Below are 18032 nucleotides of genomic sequence, written 5' to 3'. Positions count from 1 at the left end.
TATCTCCTACAAACAAAGCCAAGCCCCTGGTTGTGTTTTCACAGGGCCTCCACATACCACTCAAGTCAAAATATTACTTTCATCAGAGAATTATTGTGGGTTTTTCTTTTTCCCCAAGAAACAGCTCCAGAAATATGTTATGAAATTACCTGTCAAGGTCAAGGAAACTCATAATCTTGACAAGGGGAAGTGGGAGGTTATTTGTGTCCATGTCTAGACGAGTAATTCTCAACATGGGGGTAATTTTGCCCATCAGGGGATATTTGATAATGTCTAGAGACTTTCTGTTGTCTCGTCTGAGGTGGTAGGGAGTGACGCTTGCATCTAGTTGGTAGAGGGCAGAAACGTTGCAAATGTCTGTCAGTGTTCTGAACACCCTCCTACATACAGCAGGGTGTTCACTATCTGACCCAAAGAGTCATTGTCAAGGTTGAGAAGCCAAGTCTGACCATGACAAAGTTTGGGAAGTAATTACCAAGCCTGCACTGTGGAAGAGGCTCAGTGGGTAAAGGCAGATGCTGGGCAAGCATGAGGACCTGGGTTTGGATTGCCAGCACTCCTATAAAACACTGGGGTTGGTCACACCTCACTATAACTCCAAAGCCCCAAAGGGTAGAGGCAAAAGGATCTTTAAGACTTTCTGGCCTCCATCCTAGCTTCAGGTTCAGCAGGAGACCCTATCTCAAGAAAATAATGCAGAAAGTGAGGACTCAACATGCACACACACACACACACACAGAGTGTGTAATGTTTTGAATGAGAATGTCTACCACAAATCTGAACACTTTGTCCCCAGTTGATGGCACTGTTTGGGGGAGGTTATGAGATGGTGTGTCCTTGTTGGAGGAGGCACATTGCTGGCAATGGGCTTTGAGAGTTATAGCTTGCCTCACTTCCAGCTTGCTCTCTGCGTTGTGTCTGTGGTTGAAGCCGCTTCCAGATCCTGCCACCATGCCTGCTGCCTGCTGCTGTGTGTGCCTCCCTGCCATGATAGACATCTATTTCTCTGGAACCATAAGCCAAAATAAACTCTTCCTTCTGCAAGTTGCCTTGATCATGGCATTTATCACAGCAATAGAAAAGTAATGTGTGCGAATGAGGGGCAGTTGCGGTGGTGGGGTGGTGGGGTGGGGGAGGGGGGCTGTGGAGCGCACAAATTCTTCCAGTGGGCACTCTGGCAATGAAGGTGAAGGAAGGTGACGGTGAGGGCAGGATTGACTTACAGTGATGGAAGACCAGGTGGAGAAGGATGGATTTGGCAAGCCCTAGGTTGTTGTTGTTGTTTATAAGAACTGAATGGAAAAATTAAAATACACTCAATGAAATCTTGCTATACAATTCAGGATGGTCTTGAACTCTTGACCCTTCTGCCACAACCTCTTGAGTAACTGGCATTACATGAATACTCAGTCTTGTCTGGCTTAACTTCTTGACTTGACTGGAATTTATATAAGAAAAGCATCCAATCTGGCAGACTCCTTTTCCTCCTCTACACACAATGAGAAAGGAACAAAATACAGAGAGGAAAAGGCTCATTTCACAACTTCAGAAGGGTCGCAGGGCCAAGAACAAATTCTACCTGATTCCCATTTTGTTTTGCTTCCTTTTTCTCCGGACTATAGGAATTGGGGTCTAGCCTGACTGACCTGCAACTACAAGAAAGGCCTTTGATTGCATTTGGGGTAAACCATGCTTCTTAAGGCAGGAAACTCACGAATTCTTTTCACCAAGATTTCCAGTACCAAAGGTTGGTGGGAAAAGGATTTTCTGGTCAGCTCTGAGATAACCTGGAATATCCCATTCCCTGGGACATTTTGACTAATTGACATTTTCCGGGAGTCTGCATTCTCTGAGAAAGTCTCGACCTTGGCGAAGCTTATAGGAAGTGCCACTGACAGTGTTTAAAATTTAAACCCAAATTTCTTCTTTCTGCACTTTCCATCTGTAATGTTGGAACGCATTAAAACAAGTATGCAACATCCCTTTGTAATAAAGAGAAACAATTCAACTGTGTGAGATTAAAAAAAAACTAAATAAAATGAAACATTCCATACATAGGCAGAAAAGAGTTCATTGCAAGAAAAAAAGATAAAATTTTTGATTCGGGCCTTCTACATATTCCGATGGAGATAGGAAGCTTTATGACATTGGATGGGTTTCAAGAGTTGGGGGAGTTTTATTTGAACTCTGTTTGGCTGGGGATGAGGCACCTGGAAGGAACCATTCATCTCCTGCTCCCATACTGACAGGTTCCCCTCTGGGCTGTTTAGTATGAAGCCTTCTCAGTAACTGGTAGCATCAAACAGCAAAACCTGGTACTTGAAAGATGGGAGAAGACAAAAGAAACAAAGCCAAAATCCTACAACTCCGATCACTTTTAATTAGTCAGAAGAATGCTTCGGAATGCTCACTGCTGAGAGAGGCAGAGCCAGATGGTGGCAGCATGCTTCAAGTCCATCTGAACATCTGGGTCCCTCACCTTCTCAGGTTTTTTTTTTTTTTCTTCCACAATTATAAATAAGGTGTTAAAGCTTGTTGTTCCCTGTTCCTACCGAATGTAGCAGCGCTTAGTTTAGAAAATGTAGAAGCGCTAGTAGGTCACTCTCCTAGCCTCAAGGATATCATGCATTGCACGAATCTATTGCCTGAGCATGGGTCACCCACATTTTATTTAACAGGATGTTTGTAGTTAAACTCATTGTAAACCTGACTGGATTTGAAATTACCTAGGAGACACATCTCTGGGAGTATCTGTGAGGATGTTTCTAGATACATTTAGTTAAGGAGAGAAAACCCACCCTGAATGCAGGTGGCATCATTCCGTGCACTGCCTTCCTAAACCTATGAGTAAGAAGGGAACAAGGACAGATGTCATTCATCTCTTTCCGACTGCAGGTGCAATAAGGCCAAATTGTCCCATGCTCCTGCCACTGCACCTCCGGACATGATAGACTGCATCCCCTCAAACCGTGAGACAGGGAATCCTTAGCTTGTTTTTATCACAACAATGAGGAAAGCAACTAAATAACACCCAGTCAAAGCACTTTGTCTCCCTGTATAACAACAGGAAGACCTGACATACTCGGATGTTGAGACAGACAACCAAACGTGGGTGTGCAACCTTCCTTCATGTCTTTCTAGCCATGTGACTTTTCTCAAATCAATGTGCTCTCCGAGTCTCTGCTTCCTAGCTGATAAAATGGTTTTTATAATGATCACTACCCAGTATGGGGTGAAGCTTCAAGTCAACAACACATGAAAAGCAAACAGTTGGAAGTCAATACACATGAATGCTTCCCCCACCCTTTCCAGATACAACACAACATGAACAGCCTATTGTTACTGCTGGGTATTTGGGGCAGTGCTGTTTAGGGGAAAGAATTAAAGCCTTAGAAACTGAGCAAGGGGGAGGACTCAGTTGAGCAGAGGCAACTTTTGTAGCACTGTGGTGAATTTTTGACAGGTGTGACTCTCCATGCTTTTCCTACATGGAGTTCTGTAAAATGAAATCTGAAAGTCTTTAATGAGGACCCCAAAATTCTGCCAAATCCTTCATCATCTGTGATAAAGGACATTTGTGCCCCCATGTGGCATGTAGGGATCTTTTTGTTGTGCAGTGTATAAACTATTCCAAGTTAGCTTGGAAGTGTGTGTGTGTGTGTGTGTGTGTGTGTGTGTGTGTGTGTGTGTGTGAGCCTTTCTTCTGGAGACAAAGCTCAATTCTAATGTTTTCTTTGTATTTACCCCAAGTTTATTTTCTCAGGCATCAGCTTTTTTCTTCACATCTCAAATAGCAGAAAAACAACCACCTGCATGTCTAGGATTGCTACAGGCCCCATCACATAGAACAAAGAATGGGAGGCAACTGGTGTTGCCCTCTTGCCAAATTTCCCAAGAAGAGAAGCTGATTGGCCCAGCCACACTCCACTGTCCATCTTGGTCAGAAAGCTGATCCAGCTGCACACATGGCTGTGGGAGTTGACTTGGGGGATTGGGGGATGTGAATAAAAGAGTTTTCTAAGGGCATTAGGCAGGGCATGTCCTTAGATGTCAACATACCAGAGATGCCATTTCACTCTGCATAATAGTAGAAATAGTAAATTAATAAATGTCAGAGAAATTTTTAATCATCAGGGCTGAAATCTAAAAGAATTTTTGTATATCTCACAGTGAAGCCAAAAGTTCCATTTACTTAGACTTATTTTATCCTGTATCCTACTTGCAGGAGACAGAAATGGCTGCTTGTAAAACAGTGTTGCTCTCTTTTATTCTTAGCTGACAACACTCCACACCTATTTAGGTGTCCTTTCTTTCTCCATCTCAGTCATAGAAAGAGGATCTCATCACAAGGTTTAGAGGGGAATTAATCAGGGTTGAGGATGTGGCTTGGGGTTAAAACACTTACCTAGCATGGAGAAGATCTTAGGTTCAACCCCCAGCATAGGAAGAAAAAAGAATGAATTGCTCAGCTATTTTCGGTGTGCCCCTGTTTACCTTTCTAGGTTCAACCCCCAGCATAGGAAGAAAAAAGAATGAATTGCTCAGATGTTTTCGGTGTGCCCCTGTTTACCTTTCTAGTGATTGCTGTAGACACAGGCATATGACTCAGTTCTGGTCATGATTCATGGTGATCAATCTGGGGAGAGGTCCTCTGCAAAGAGACTTTTTTTCCTAATGAGAATAGTTTCCCAGGAACATTCTGAGTTCTAGTCTCTTCCATAGCAAGAGTGATGTCAGACATCAGCACCACTAGAGAACTTTAGGTGAGAGGACCCAGTACAAAAACAACCTGAGCTTTGGACAGTGTTATCTGACAATACACTGTTGTTATTGATTAAAATCATTGAGTTGATTTTTAACATTGAGACACTTGTATCCCCAAACTGATCACTTGGCCCCCTAACTGGCATTCCTAATCAATATAAATCATCAAGCCACAGTAAAGATAGGTTTTGATGATAGCTAACTTACTAGCAGGGAAACTCATCCTGCAGATGCCGAGGAGAAAATGTCCCAGAGGCAATGACAGTACTGGTAGCCAAGAGATCATAGATAATGTGACGCCCCCAACCTTATCGATACAGCATTTTGGCAAGCCTAGGAACAGTATAATTTATGTTTATGTTTATCAAAGCACCTCAAAGACTGATGCTTCCGGCAGCCTCTGGATGCTTCAAAGTCTTTGTTTCTTTTGATGGGGAGTTGGATGCGTTCAACTTGACTCCATTGTGTATCCTGCTTGCTTGGGTTTGATAGGAAGTATTCTCATGACAGCCTTGTCTCTGCCGTGGGTGCTGGGGATGCTTTGATGTGGGCTGCATTCGGACAGCCTAATACTTGGGGAAAATGTACTGAAATTGAACAAGATTGCTTTCTGCCCAGCTGCTCTCCAAAGGCTAGACATTTTTAGCACTGAGCAAAGAAGCTTGTATTTGTTTTGACAGTCCTGGCAGGGAGAACAATGCTTGATTATCCCAGCACTTTACTAACAAATAAGACTGCCTCCAGCAGAGATAAAATATGGGTCTTGACTTGATTGCATTTCATGTCCAAGGGAGTTCTCTTCTATTCACTGGCATGCCCTTTCATTACGCCGTGCATCTTCTCTGTCCCTCATCCTTGCCCCTCGAAGCAACCCATGGCTTTCTTTCTGAAAAGGCCCCTTCTTGCAGTCACTGTGGCCATGGTGCTTTGATTATCTTATAAAACAGGCATTTTCACCTTCCCAGTTTGATTTCTTGGAAGCTAAGTTTTTGTCGTTTGCTTTTGGATCCTCATACTATGAGGTTGGTTTCATCTCTGATTTTATGCCTGTTTACTTTTGGTACTTGCTTAGGCAGCCTTCACTGTTGCAGCATAGAGAAACTTTGGAATTTCCCATCATGCCCACATTTTAAAGGGCTAGCCTAGAATTGGAGAGACACTTGGTTCTTAAGGAGGATCTGAATTTGGTTCCCATCACCCACATCCTTTAGTCCACAAATGAGTATAATCCCAGCACCAGGGGCTCCTACACGCTCAACTTGCTTTCTCCATTACCTTGTACTCATGCATATATCCCCACATAGACACACATGTAATTGAAAAAATAAAACTTACAAAAGGATTGCCCAACACACATACACAGAAGTTCTTTACACAGACTATTCAAAACCAAGGGATTTTATTTAATATGAAAATACTTTTACTTTTCTATTTTCCATCTTCCAAAAGACTTTAGAAATTGAGCATTTTATAAGTGCAGCATATATGGAGAAAGATATACATCTTGATGCATTTTTAGAACCCACCTGTATAGGTGCTGTTGCCTTGGTCCCTTCGCTATCATCTGCCTCTTCCCTGAGTTGACTGCTCTTCCTTCAGCTTCTGTCATTTAAATGAATTCTGTTTGTTGCTGTGTTTAAGCTCAGCAGGGCTATCATGTCCTGCATAGTAGTGGTTCCTCCATTTTCACTATTGCATAATACCATGTCACACACATGTACCACAGTTTATAGTTCTTTGATTTGTGGCCATTTGGGACTATCACCAATAATACTGTCATTCTGTACATATCTTTTGATATATGTATCTTCTTTTCTTCTTGGTCATATATACCCAGGATCAGAATTGCTGGGGAATAAGGTATATAAATTTCCAGTGTTGGTAGAACTTTCCAATGTACAGTTCAAATGTCTACCAACTGGTGAATTCATTAAAAAGTTATGGTATGTTTCCTGGCTTTTGCTGTTGAGTGGGTCTAAAGCAAGGTTACCTCAGTAACAATGAATGTGCTCTGAATACCAAGTTACTAGTTTCTAACCCATCCTATAATAAGAACCAGGGATCCTTGGAGAAAAGCTTGACCCTACAGTATGTTCAGGGAAAATTCAAGAGGCGCCTGGATCATCTTGTGGGACTAGAAAGTTGTCTTTTGATAAATAGAAAAATTGGTATAAATTTAGGTTTTAAAAATCTTTAGACTTGGGTGGGCAGTGGTGGTGCGTGCTTTTAAACCTAGCACTTGGGAGTCAGAAGCAGGCAGATCTCTGTGAGTTTGAGGGCAGCCTGGTCTACAGAGCTAGTTCCAGTATAGCCAGGGCTGTTACATGGAGAAGCTCTTCCTTGAAAAAAAAAAACAAGAAAAAAAACTTTAGACTTTTAAAATTGTAAACAGAATCATTCTATGCCCACCACCCAGCTTGTTACAAAGCATGTAACCATATGCCCTTGCAACTACCTATCTTTAATCTATCAAGATTTTCTCCCCTATATTTCCTGTATAAAAATAGAATCACATAGCATAGAATCTTTAACTATGGTTTCTTTTGCCCACCATAATGCATTTGAGATAAATTTGGCAGGCAGCTGTCTGCAGGTTCCAGGCCAGCCTGATCTACATAGGGAGTTCTGGACCAGCCAGGACTACATAGTGTCAAGAAAAGGGGTGTGTGGGTGTTTATTTTGTTGCACCAATAGGGTTTTCTTCAGTGCTAGTAGTATTCCACATGCAACTGTCACACATGCACACACACTCACACACTCTCACCCTCACACACTCATGCCTATCCCTGTTCACTCCACATGGATGTTCATTAATCTCATAAAGTCATAATTTACACTCCAATCCAACACTGCCAGGCTCCTTGATCCTTGTACTGACCCTGTTTTGTTCTTCTTTGACAATGTAAAATCTGGCTATCATTGTAGAGGACACATTTATTTGTTCAAACCTTTTGTGCTTCAGGACTGATAACCAAGGCCCTGTGTGAGAAACACAATTATTGCAGTAGACTTCAATTTTCCTACACAAATCTTTAAAAAATGTTTTTATCTTTACAGCGTCTAGCCAAAGTCCCACTTTCAAAGGAACAATGCCGGTTCTCTTGCTCAACCACTCAAATGTGCCATTCCAGAAGCTATATATAGCAATGCAGACGTGTTTTCCATTTGAAGGGACTTTTTGTAATATACATAGAGAAAAATGTATAAATTGTAAGTGTCCAACGTGTGTTTTCACACTGGAAACCCGTGTACTAGCATCTAGAAGTCACCTTCTGCACGCACCCGTGCCCATCACTGCCCGAAGTTTCAGCTGGGGCCACACGTCAGGGAGGGGTATGCTTTTTTGATTCTCACACAGAGGCTTCTTCAGCTGTACAGAGTCTAATACATGCAACAGTTGGGCACCAGGCAGGTCAGGTGACAATATGGAACTACCTACAGTTCTAACTCACTCACTCTCCAGGTAATCCCTAACCCTCCAGGTCTTAACCACACAGCTGTCTTCTTCCGTCTGGATTTCGGCCACGATTCCTCATCTCAGTGACTGAATTGTTTCCTCGAGAACTACTATGAGAGCTAACTGTTCCTGGCTCACCGGAAGCCATCTTGACTTCTCTGTGTCATATCATACGCTGGGGAAATGAAAGCCTGGAATGAGGCTGTACCATGCCTGTGAGGAGCACATGGATATGGCAGGAAGCAGGTCATTCCTCTCAGTAAGCCTTTTCTGGGGCCTGTCTGACTTCCCCTGGAGTGGTCATTTCTCCACCCACAGTCAGGTGAGACTTCTCTTCCGGCATCTCTGAATCCTGAGATATCCCAGGCCTAGAGGCGGATGTGTACCCAAGAAGGGTTCAGGGACAAGTGCTTCTGGGTTCACAGTGGCTAGCTTCACTGCCCCAGAATCCTGTGCCTCTCCTCAGCCTGCCCTCTTTCTCTAGCTGAGGCTGCTGGGGGAAGCACATGGACATGGGTGCAGGAAACTGACAATAGGTGTCTGGGGACCTGTGAATTCAAGGCTGTCACCTCAGTTTTCACTTAGGCAGCTGGCCAGCACCCTGTGTGGATTTTCTGGATTTGGCAAACACACATGGGAAGCTGAGAGTCACGAGACAACCTGACAACGGTGGGAACAGGAGGGAGCCGGGTGCTGTGAAATCCACACCAGCCACTTCCTGTGGGAGCCAAGCAAATCATGTAACCTCCCCAGGTCTCGATTTTGCTGTCTTTAAAAGAGAAGGCCACGATCTCTTCTTTTCTTGGTAGTATTTGGGATTGAGTGAATAACGTCTACTCAGATCACATCACAAAGTGAGCCTTCATGTATGCCCAGGACCTTTATTCCTTTAGGAAAGTGTCTGCCTGAGAGATGCTGAGCTTCTCAGTCCTTTGGTTTCATATACAGAGCTGGGATGATAAGACCATCTTAGAGGGTGGTTGTGGGCTCTGCCACCACGCCTTCCCTGCCTGCTACCCCGTTTTCTCCTCCATGATGGGGTATGCCCTTCTGGAGCTGTGAACCCAAACAAGGCCTTTCTGGAAGCTTTTGTCACTACTTTATCATAGTAAGGAGAAGCAGCAACGACAAGGTACAGAACAGGCAGGGCCCTCTTCTGGGATACAGGCTCTCCACTTCTCTCCTCCTCTAGAGGGTTCCTTTTGTAAGTGCACAGATCCCATTCATTAGGCTCCACCCTAAGGACCTGCACCCCCGTAAACCTCCACCTCCTCCTCCTTACACAACTACATCAGGACTGAGGTTCAAATGTACCCATCTGGGAACACAAGCCTCCACATCTCCCCCATTGGTGAGCCAAGGTCTCCTTTCCTCTCTGGAATGGGAGAGCCTTTTCTTGGAAGAACCTTCCCACTCTTTCCTTTTCTACATACATTCAAGAGAGCAAATCATATTAGTTAGCTCCTGCTGCATGCTAATTTAGCCTCAAAAGCTCATGGTTTAAGACAGACATTTATTGGTCTAGATTCTGTGACTTGAGCATTTGGGAATAGCTGAGCTCAGGGGCTGTGGCTGGAGATCTCTCCCAAGACCACAACCAAAGTTTTGGCTGTGATTATAGTTATCTGAAGGCTTGGTGTCTTGTTCTAAGATGGTTACTCATTGCCTATGGGCAGGGATTCTCTGTGCCTGTGTGGGTCTCTCCAGGACTGGATGGAAAAGCCCCATAGCATAACAGCAATATCTGTGTCTTTTATGGCCTCAAAAGATACATATCATATCTGTAACATACTTTTCATTGGAAACTATCATTAAAGGGCCACCTATGCTCAAGAGGGGAAGAATTAGGCTACATCTTCTTAAATGTGTGTATGACTGTTTTCCTGCATGAATCTATGTGTACCACATGTTTATTTAAGGTCTATGGAGGCCAGAAGAGGGCATAGGATCCCCTGGAATCGGAGTTACATCATGTGGGTTCTGGGACCTAAACCTGTGTCCTCTGCAAAAGCAGCAAGTGTCTTAACCACAGAGCAGAGCCATCTCTCCAGGCCCTAGGGTACATCTTTTGAGAAGTATTGTCAAAGAATCTAAGGATACGTTCTTCAGGCTCTACACCACCATACCTAAATAACGACAGAGACAGGAGAGACTGGGCAGGAGGAAGACAGTTCCCAAATGTGCCAGTGTCTTTGTTCTCTGAGTCTTTATTACAGGTGACCCTGACTGAACAGGTATAGCAGCTTAGTTGAAAATGAGCCCAGAAATGGACTGGAGACTAGTCATGGTCCCAGCACCAAGCTCTTACCAAATGCCTGTCTGTGCAGTGTCCTCTGTGCTGCTGGAAGTAAAGGGAGGTTAATTAAAAAGCTATATTCCAGAGGAGCTTGTGTGTATTACATATATGGAGAGATAGCTGAAGAAGCTGGGGCTGGCAATGTGGCTATGGTGGCAGAGTGCGGCGTCCATCCTTGACCAGCAAGAAAGACGCCACATCGAGGAATCTTCTTTAAACACAGTTTAATCGGGAACCTCTTTGCTTTGTACAATGTATAATGGAGGCGGCGGCCCCGGGCCGAGGGAGACACAGAGAGCGCTCGCCGTCGGGCTGGCGGAGGGCGGAAACCGGCGCCATCTTTTGGGTGCGGTTTTCTGCAGCTCCCTACAGCAGAGTGCTCGCCTAAAATGCCCAAAGCCCTAGGTTCGAGTCTTAGATCCACACAGAATGGGCATAGTGACACATGACTGGAATTGTAGCCCTTGGGAAGTAGAGGCACAAAGATCAAGGAATTCAGGGTCATTTTCCACTACATAGTGAGTTTAAGAGCAGCCTGAGATACATGAAACTGCCTCAAAGCTGAGGAGGAAGATGGGGTGGAGAAGGGAAGGAAGAGGAAGGAGAGGAGGAGGGAAGGGGGAGAGGGGATGAGGCAGTTATGATAAAAGTAAAGAGGCCCTTACACCCTTCCCTCATTTTTTCCTTTTTTTTTTTTCAGAATATGAAAATTCATTACTGCATTTCCACTGTCAAAATGGAGGATCTTGGACTTTCCTTCTTGCCTTTGTACAGGGCCAAAAGGGACACATTGGCTACTTTAACAACCTTAAAGTGGACTCCAAGAATATCACCTACAGCATGACCTTTTGACTAAACCCAGCAACCAGAACTTCATCGTTTTCCTCAATGAAGTTCAAGCAGCCATCATTGGGCACAAAAGCTGTGATCTTCTTGCTGTTCTTGATGACCTGCACCCTGACACACTTCCAGATAGCAGAATTTGGCTGTTTTGCTTTCAACCCCTATTTTTTTCCAGCACAATTCCCTAAGCATGAGAAGCACCTCTGAAAGGATTAGCCTTCAGGGCTGTGCCCAAGTGGGCTTTCTTGTATCGTTTATCATGCCACTTCCCGTCCCATTGGTGACTGTGGAGCTTCCTGGCAGTATGGAGACCATGGCACTTGCCCATCTTGCTGGTGCCACGGGCCCGAGAGAAAGAGCCCTCCCTTATTTTCATTTCTGTACCCTCCCCCTTTCCATTTACCCCTTTTTGTGAGTGAAACCTGATGAGGGAAGTCCTGTGAATGAAGGAAGCCAGGAAGGAAGGCTTCCTGCAGGAAGAATCCTGTGTTGAGACTTTAAGGATAAACAAGAGGCAGCCAGGTAGAGCTTAGCCATTAGTATCTCATCTCCAGGAACCACATTCCAACCTAAAGGGAAGCCCAGGTCAGTCAGGAGGCTGTGACCATCTCTAGTGCTACAAGAGAGCATGTGGCAGCATTGGGGGGTGGTGAGGAGAGGAGAAGGCTGCAGAAGGAGCAACTCTAGAGGAGGTGGCCATGTTGAAGACTCAGCCTATGAAGAGCTTACCTTGCAGGAGGATCTGAGGAATGTGGACTTCATGGTAAAAAACAAGGGATGAAGTGTTGAAGGCTGGGAAAGAGCCTTTGAGGTTCTAACAAGGACAGGGAAGAGGGAAAAAGAGGCTGCAGAATCCAGACGGCAGCAGTGCAGCAGGCACGTGGGGACCATCTTTCTGCAAAGTGCACAGTCCCCCACCCTGCCCCTCCGTGCGTGCGAGGCAGATGCTCTACTCTGCACAGAAGCAGCTGCTCAACTCTGTTTAGAAGCAGGGGTGGGGGTGGGGGGCAGCAGCTGCCTGAGGCCATGAGGCAAGCTCACACTAGACTCTACCCAGAAGCCCTCAGAGCCTGGAGAAGCAACCCTCGGCTCACTTCCCACCCCACACTGGCTTCCTTGCAGGCAGGGAGCTGGAGTGGGCTCTGCAGGCTCAATTACTACAGCTCAGAGATCAGCCCGTGAATCGGAAAACACATACACCCCCCCACACCCCCTCCCCCCCGCAAGAGAAGGCAACTCACTGCTCCTAGGATCTCCACGCTGGAGTTGACTGAGAAATGCACAGAATCACAGGGAAGCAGTTTTCTCTTGGAGACATATGGAAAACAGTTTGTTTGCTCGGAAGAAAATCATAACTTGTTGTCTTTTGTCCCCCAGAGGAAAATAGAAACACTCACACATTAAGTCTTTTCAATCCTTTGTTTGTCTTTGGAGCTTTTGAACTCAAATGCAGGCATGCAGAGGAAAGTGTTTGTGGAAGGAGAGGAAATGTTAGTTGGAAGAAAATGAGAATCTAAACTATAAAATTCTCCCTAAGGCAAGAAGAGGGTGACTGCCCCAAAGTCAGGTGACACATCTCCTAAGGGGCACGGGTGTGTTATGGCGTGTGTGTGTGTGTGTGTGGGGGGGTGTATGGTGACTCTCTGAAGCAGGCTTGCTCTTCCCAGTGGAGATGAAGACAAAAGGAAATGCCTGAATTTACATTTGGTTCACTGCTCCAGAAAAACAGCCGCAGACAAGGAGCCTGGGTAGATTGTTCAAGGTAAATGCAGGAGGCCTGGGCTGGGGGCTTCTTTCATCTGTAGTGCTTGGCATGGCTTCTCTCGACTGAGACCTCCTGCATTGCTTTCCTCTACTCTGAACAGCCCTGGAACCCTTTTCTTGGTAACATGAAATCTCTATGCAGGGCTTCCAGAATCTATCTGAATGATGATTTAGACCAAGTTGTTCACAGCCTCCCATCCCCGCCAATAATTCTTCCAGATAGCATTTAGCTGATTCAGAAGAGTCTATCACATCCCCAGAGGACAGTGTGCATCTCAACTGCCGATGAGTGTGGTTCTGTTCCTGACCTCCACGCTCCAAGTCTCACAAACGGAGTCACTCAAATGCGCAGAAGATGCTTGCCAGCTTCTGAGGAGAAAATTGGTTACTGCTGAGGGAAGCTGGGTGTGGGCAAAGGAGAGGAGAGCGATTCTCTGGGTGGGTCATTTCAACAACTTTCTGGGTATTTCCAGAACTGGGACTTCAGCGGGCCAGACTCATCCTGCCCTCCTCCTGTGGAAACACCTGACTAAGCACCTAATATGTGCCAAGAGCTTTGTTCAGGGCTTATAAAGACTTAAGAAAACAGTCAGTGAGCCCTGAGCAAAGAAACATGAGAGCTGAGTTGCACAGGCAACCCATCTTTCTGCCCAGGACATATCTAAGTGGTAGTGCGAGTAATAGATCCCACATACAGCAGTGGCCTCCCCTAGAGGGAGGGGGGAACTCAGTCAGGATGCTGAGGGCCTTGAATTTGGGGAACAGGGTGTCAGAGAAGATAACCCAGATATTGCATGAAGTTCCCCTTTAGGCTTTGGCCACAAAAAAGCTGCCTGTGCACAGGGGCCAGGTAGGGGGCGGAGGGGGTTCAAAAGGAATATGTACTTGTTCTGTGAGTGGAAGATTTGAGTTTGATCCCCAGAATCCACATAAAAACTAGGCTAAATGACTGAAACCGTGTGCCAAAACAAACCTTTTCTATTAATAAGATAATTATTTCAGATGTTTGTTATATTAACAGAAAGCTGAGTAACCTAACAGCCAACCCTAAGTCACAGCTGAAAGACTTGACTACATACTTCTCAAACAAAGACACAGCAGTCAATACACACATGGAAAAGTTCTCACCATCCTTAGTCATGGAGAAAAGGCAATTAAAATCACAATGACATACAACTGCCCAGCCACCAGTGTGAGCAAAGGTGAAAAGGTTGATGATTCCAAGGATTTATGAAACTGGATTAGATAGAACTGTCACCTACTGTTGACAAATGCATAAAACAAGCTCTTTGGAAAATCACTACCAAAGAAGGATAATGTCTTTTCTATACTCTCGCTTCTTTCTGTACAGCACTTCCCTCCTGATATCAAATGGACTACCCTTTCCACTCTACCAAGAATGTCTTCAACCTTCCATTCACCACGGGTGTAGCCAGATCACACATTCCCAGTGCCACTTGTCCCTGCTTGTTGTTTGTACTTCTGGCCAGCTGGGAATACAATGTGATTTGTACAATCCAACCTTTTCCTCAGATTCAGGAATTTGCTGGAATAATTCACAAAGGTTGGGGAACACACTTTTCTGGTTTGCTGTAAAGGGTATAGTAAAGGATCCAAATGAAGAAATATATAGGACTAATCCCAGGGTCCCAAGAATAGCCACATCTACCCCAAAGAGTTAGGGATCATCACACTTTGGGGGGCTCTCTGAACTCCATTTTTAGAGGCATTTATCTGGATTCTGGATGTCAATTTATAAGCACAACCTTTTTTTTTTTTTTGGACAGGGTTTCTCTGTGTAGCTTTGAAGCCTATCCTGGCACTTGCTCTGGAGACCAAGCTGGCCTCGAACTCACAGAGATCTGCCTGCCTCTGCCTCCCAAGTGCTGGGATTAAAGGTGTGTGCCACCAATGCCTTGCTAGCACAACCAATTTTTTAACTTGATATCCTCCTTCCTTCCCAGGATGATGATGAGAGAGTCTGAAGGTCCCTAGTTTCCAGTGTGGCTCTCATTCTGGTGACCAGCCCTGACCCTGAAGCTAGCCAGGAGCTCACTACAAGTCATTTTATCAAAACAAGAGAAGTCCTTATCATTCCAGAAACCCCAAAGGATTTAGCAGCTTTAGCCAGGAGCTGCTGGCTAAAGACCAAATGATAGAACAAAGGTGATTGTGGCAACTCTGTCCCTCAGGAAGCTGCAAGGGTTCAAGATGCTGAGCTTCAGACTATGAAGGGGTACAACCTTGAGTACCAGTCTCATAGTAGTAGCCAAATAGTCTTCCTCATTGGTTTCTTATCAAATTAAATACATCTCTACTCTAAAACCAGGCATTTCCATTCTTAAGTATTGATACAACAGGAATAAAAATGCATATGGACCAAAGACTTCAGTGGTATTTACAGTAGCATTATTCATTATGGCCCTAAAGTCAAAACAAGACGCTCATTAAAAAGAAAACCAATGGACACATCTCAGCATCCTCAGACAGAGTACTACTCAACACACAATGCTCAAAATACTGTGATGGGGGATGTCCTTTTGTATACTGTGGATATATGTTTCTCTTATTGGTTGATGAATAAAGCTGTTTTGGACAATGGACAGGCAGGATGTAGTCAGGCAGGAAATATAGGCAGGGTTACTAGACTAGGAGAATTCTGGGAAGGGGAACGCAGAGAATAAGTCTCCAGGAGGACGCAATGTAGCTGCTGAGAAAGCAAGAGGCTTGGGCATCACCAGTAAGCCAAGACCATGTGGAGATACATAGATTAATAGAAATGTATTAATAATTAAGAGAGAACTAGCCAATAAGAAGCCTAAGCCAAACATCTTATAATTAATTTAAGTTTCTGTGTGTTTATTTGGGATTAAACAGCTGCGGGACCGGGCAGGATAGAAGCTTCCATCTACAATACCATGCCAAATGAAAGAAGATGAAACCAAGAGAGCATGTCATGAGACTGGGTGATTTCAGGGTGGCATGGCTACAGCTAGTGCATTTTCTATATCCTATAGACAACTCACAACAGCAGTTACTTATAGCCAAGGGGAGACTGGGAAGAAAGAACTTTAGAGGAGCATGAAAATGCTGTCTATCTTATTAGAGATGTGAAAGCATTTTAAATGTGGCCAGAGAGAGTTTAGTGGTTAATAGCACTTGCTTAACTTGCAGAGGACCCAGGTTCAGTTCCTAGGACCCATGTGGCAGCTCACAACCTGTAACTCCAGTTCCAGGTGCCTCTTAGACTTGCTTAAGCACCAGACATACCTGTGGTGAATGTAGGCGTAACATCCATGTGCAGAAAACAAAAACAATCAAAAAAAGATAATCAGGAGTGTGGGTTAGAGAGGTACATACTCACACTAAAGTTCGTCAAGCTGTACACTTAAGATGTGAGCAGCTCCCAAGAAATAAACCAACAAACACATGCCCTGTCATGAGAGGAATGTGGGTTCAGCATCTGACTTTGTCACGTGTTATTTGCCATTCTCGGTAAAGTCAGTTCTTCTAAAATTTTGTATTCCTCAGCCATCGGGAGGAGACTGAGAATGAGATAGAATAATGTGTGAAATCAGCAGGAGTCCAGTGATTGTGAAATTATTTTATGTTATCATAATAAAATAACATGTGCCATTGTAAAAAAAAAAAACACATATAAAGAAATTAAATAATCAACAGTAATACCACCCAGAACAACTCCTGTAAACTTGGAGGTAGAATGCTTTTCTGTTCATTTATATGCTGGCTTCTTCTACATGACTGACAGTGTCAGGTATACACAATGTTGATTCTTCAATTATGTAATAAGAGAGTGCTTTTAGTAGACATGTTTATAAAAATATTAAAGAAATAAGGCTGGTAACATCTGAAAATCTGTGAATTAAAGAATATCTGCAGTGAACGTGTGTGTGTGTGTGTGTGTGTGTGTGTGTGTGTGTGTGTGTGTGTGTGTGTGCTCACATATGTGTGGGTGTTGTTCCTCAGCTGCAATCTATATTGTTGTTTCTTCTCTTCCTTTTTTTGAGACAAAGTCTGTTATGTAACTCTGGCTGTCTTGAAACTCACTTATAGAACAGGCTGATCTAGAACTCACAGAGATCTATCTGTCTCTGCCTCCTGAGGGCTGGGACTAAAGGTATGTACCACCACTCCTGGCAATCCACATTGCTTTTTGAGGCAAAGTGTCTCCGTGGGATTGGGGCTCACACATTCAGCTAGCCTGGCTAGCCAGCAAGCTCCAAGAATCCTCCTGAACTGCCTCCCCGGTACTGAGATTACAAGTGCATGCCTTTTCACCTGGGTGATGGGGATTTAATTCAGGTCCTCATATTTGGGTGGCAAGCCCTTTACTAATTGAGCCACCTCCTCAGCCCCACCAAATGAACTTTTTAAAAGGCAAATTAGGGTCAGTTACACACCTAGTGCATACAAATGCTTGCAACAAAACTTAAGGGCCTGAGCTTGATCCCTGGAACCCACATGGTGAAAGAAAAGAGCCAGTTCCTACAAGTTGTCCTTTGTCAGTGAGCATGCTGTGGCATATGTGCCTGAACAAATGTTTTAAAAAGAAATCAGATGTGGCTTCCCAGACTTCATAATAGCATTCAATGTCCTCAAGGCAAAGTTCAACAGGTGCCCAGAACCTTCATGCTTGGGGAGATCTAGGATGAGTACCTCTGAGGGTTGATGAAGGCTCTTCTCCACATCTCTCATCCTCCTCAGACCACAGGCCAGCTTGAACATGTTTTTCTCTTGGAAATGGGTTCTTGGCAGAACATGTATCTTCCATGCCTGACCTTCTTTGGATTGGCATGCTGACATACCTACCAGGCCTCATAGCCAAGACAAAGTCAGCAGGGAGAACAGTTCCCTCCACTCTGATTAAAGGCTTAACAGATGGTAACA

At 44.5% G+C, this 18032-nt stretch overlaps 1 pseudogene; it reads right to left on the bottom strand.

The window, feature by feature from the left end:
* Positions 1–11231: 11231 nt before the first annotated feature.
* On the bottom strand, positions 11232–11688 carry LOC100757482 (annotated as a pseudogene).
* Between the last annotated feature and the right edge of the window lie 6344 nt (positions 11689–18032).

Source organism: Cricetulus griseus, chromosome 6, assembly GCF_003668045.3.
Source record: "Cricetulus griseus strain 17A/GY chromosome 6, alternate assembly CriGri-PICRH-1.0, whole genome shotgun sequence".
Lineage (NCBI taxonomy): Eukaryota > Metazoa > Chordata > Mammalia > Rodentia > Cricetidae > Cricetulus > Cricetulus griseus.
This window is presented reverse-complemented; position numbering and strand designations above follow the sequence as displayed.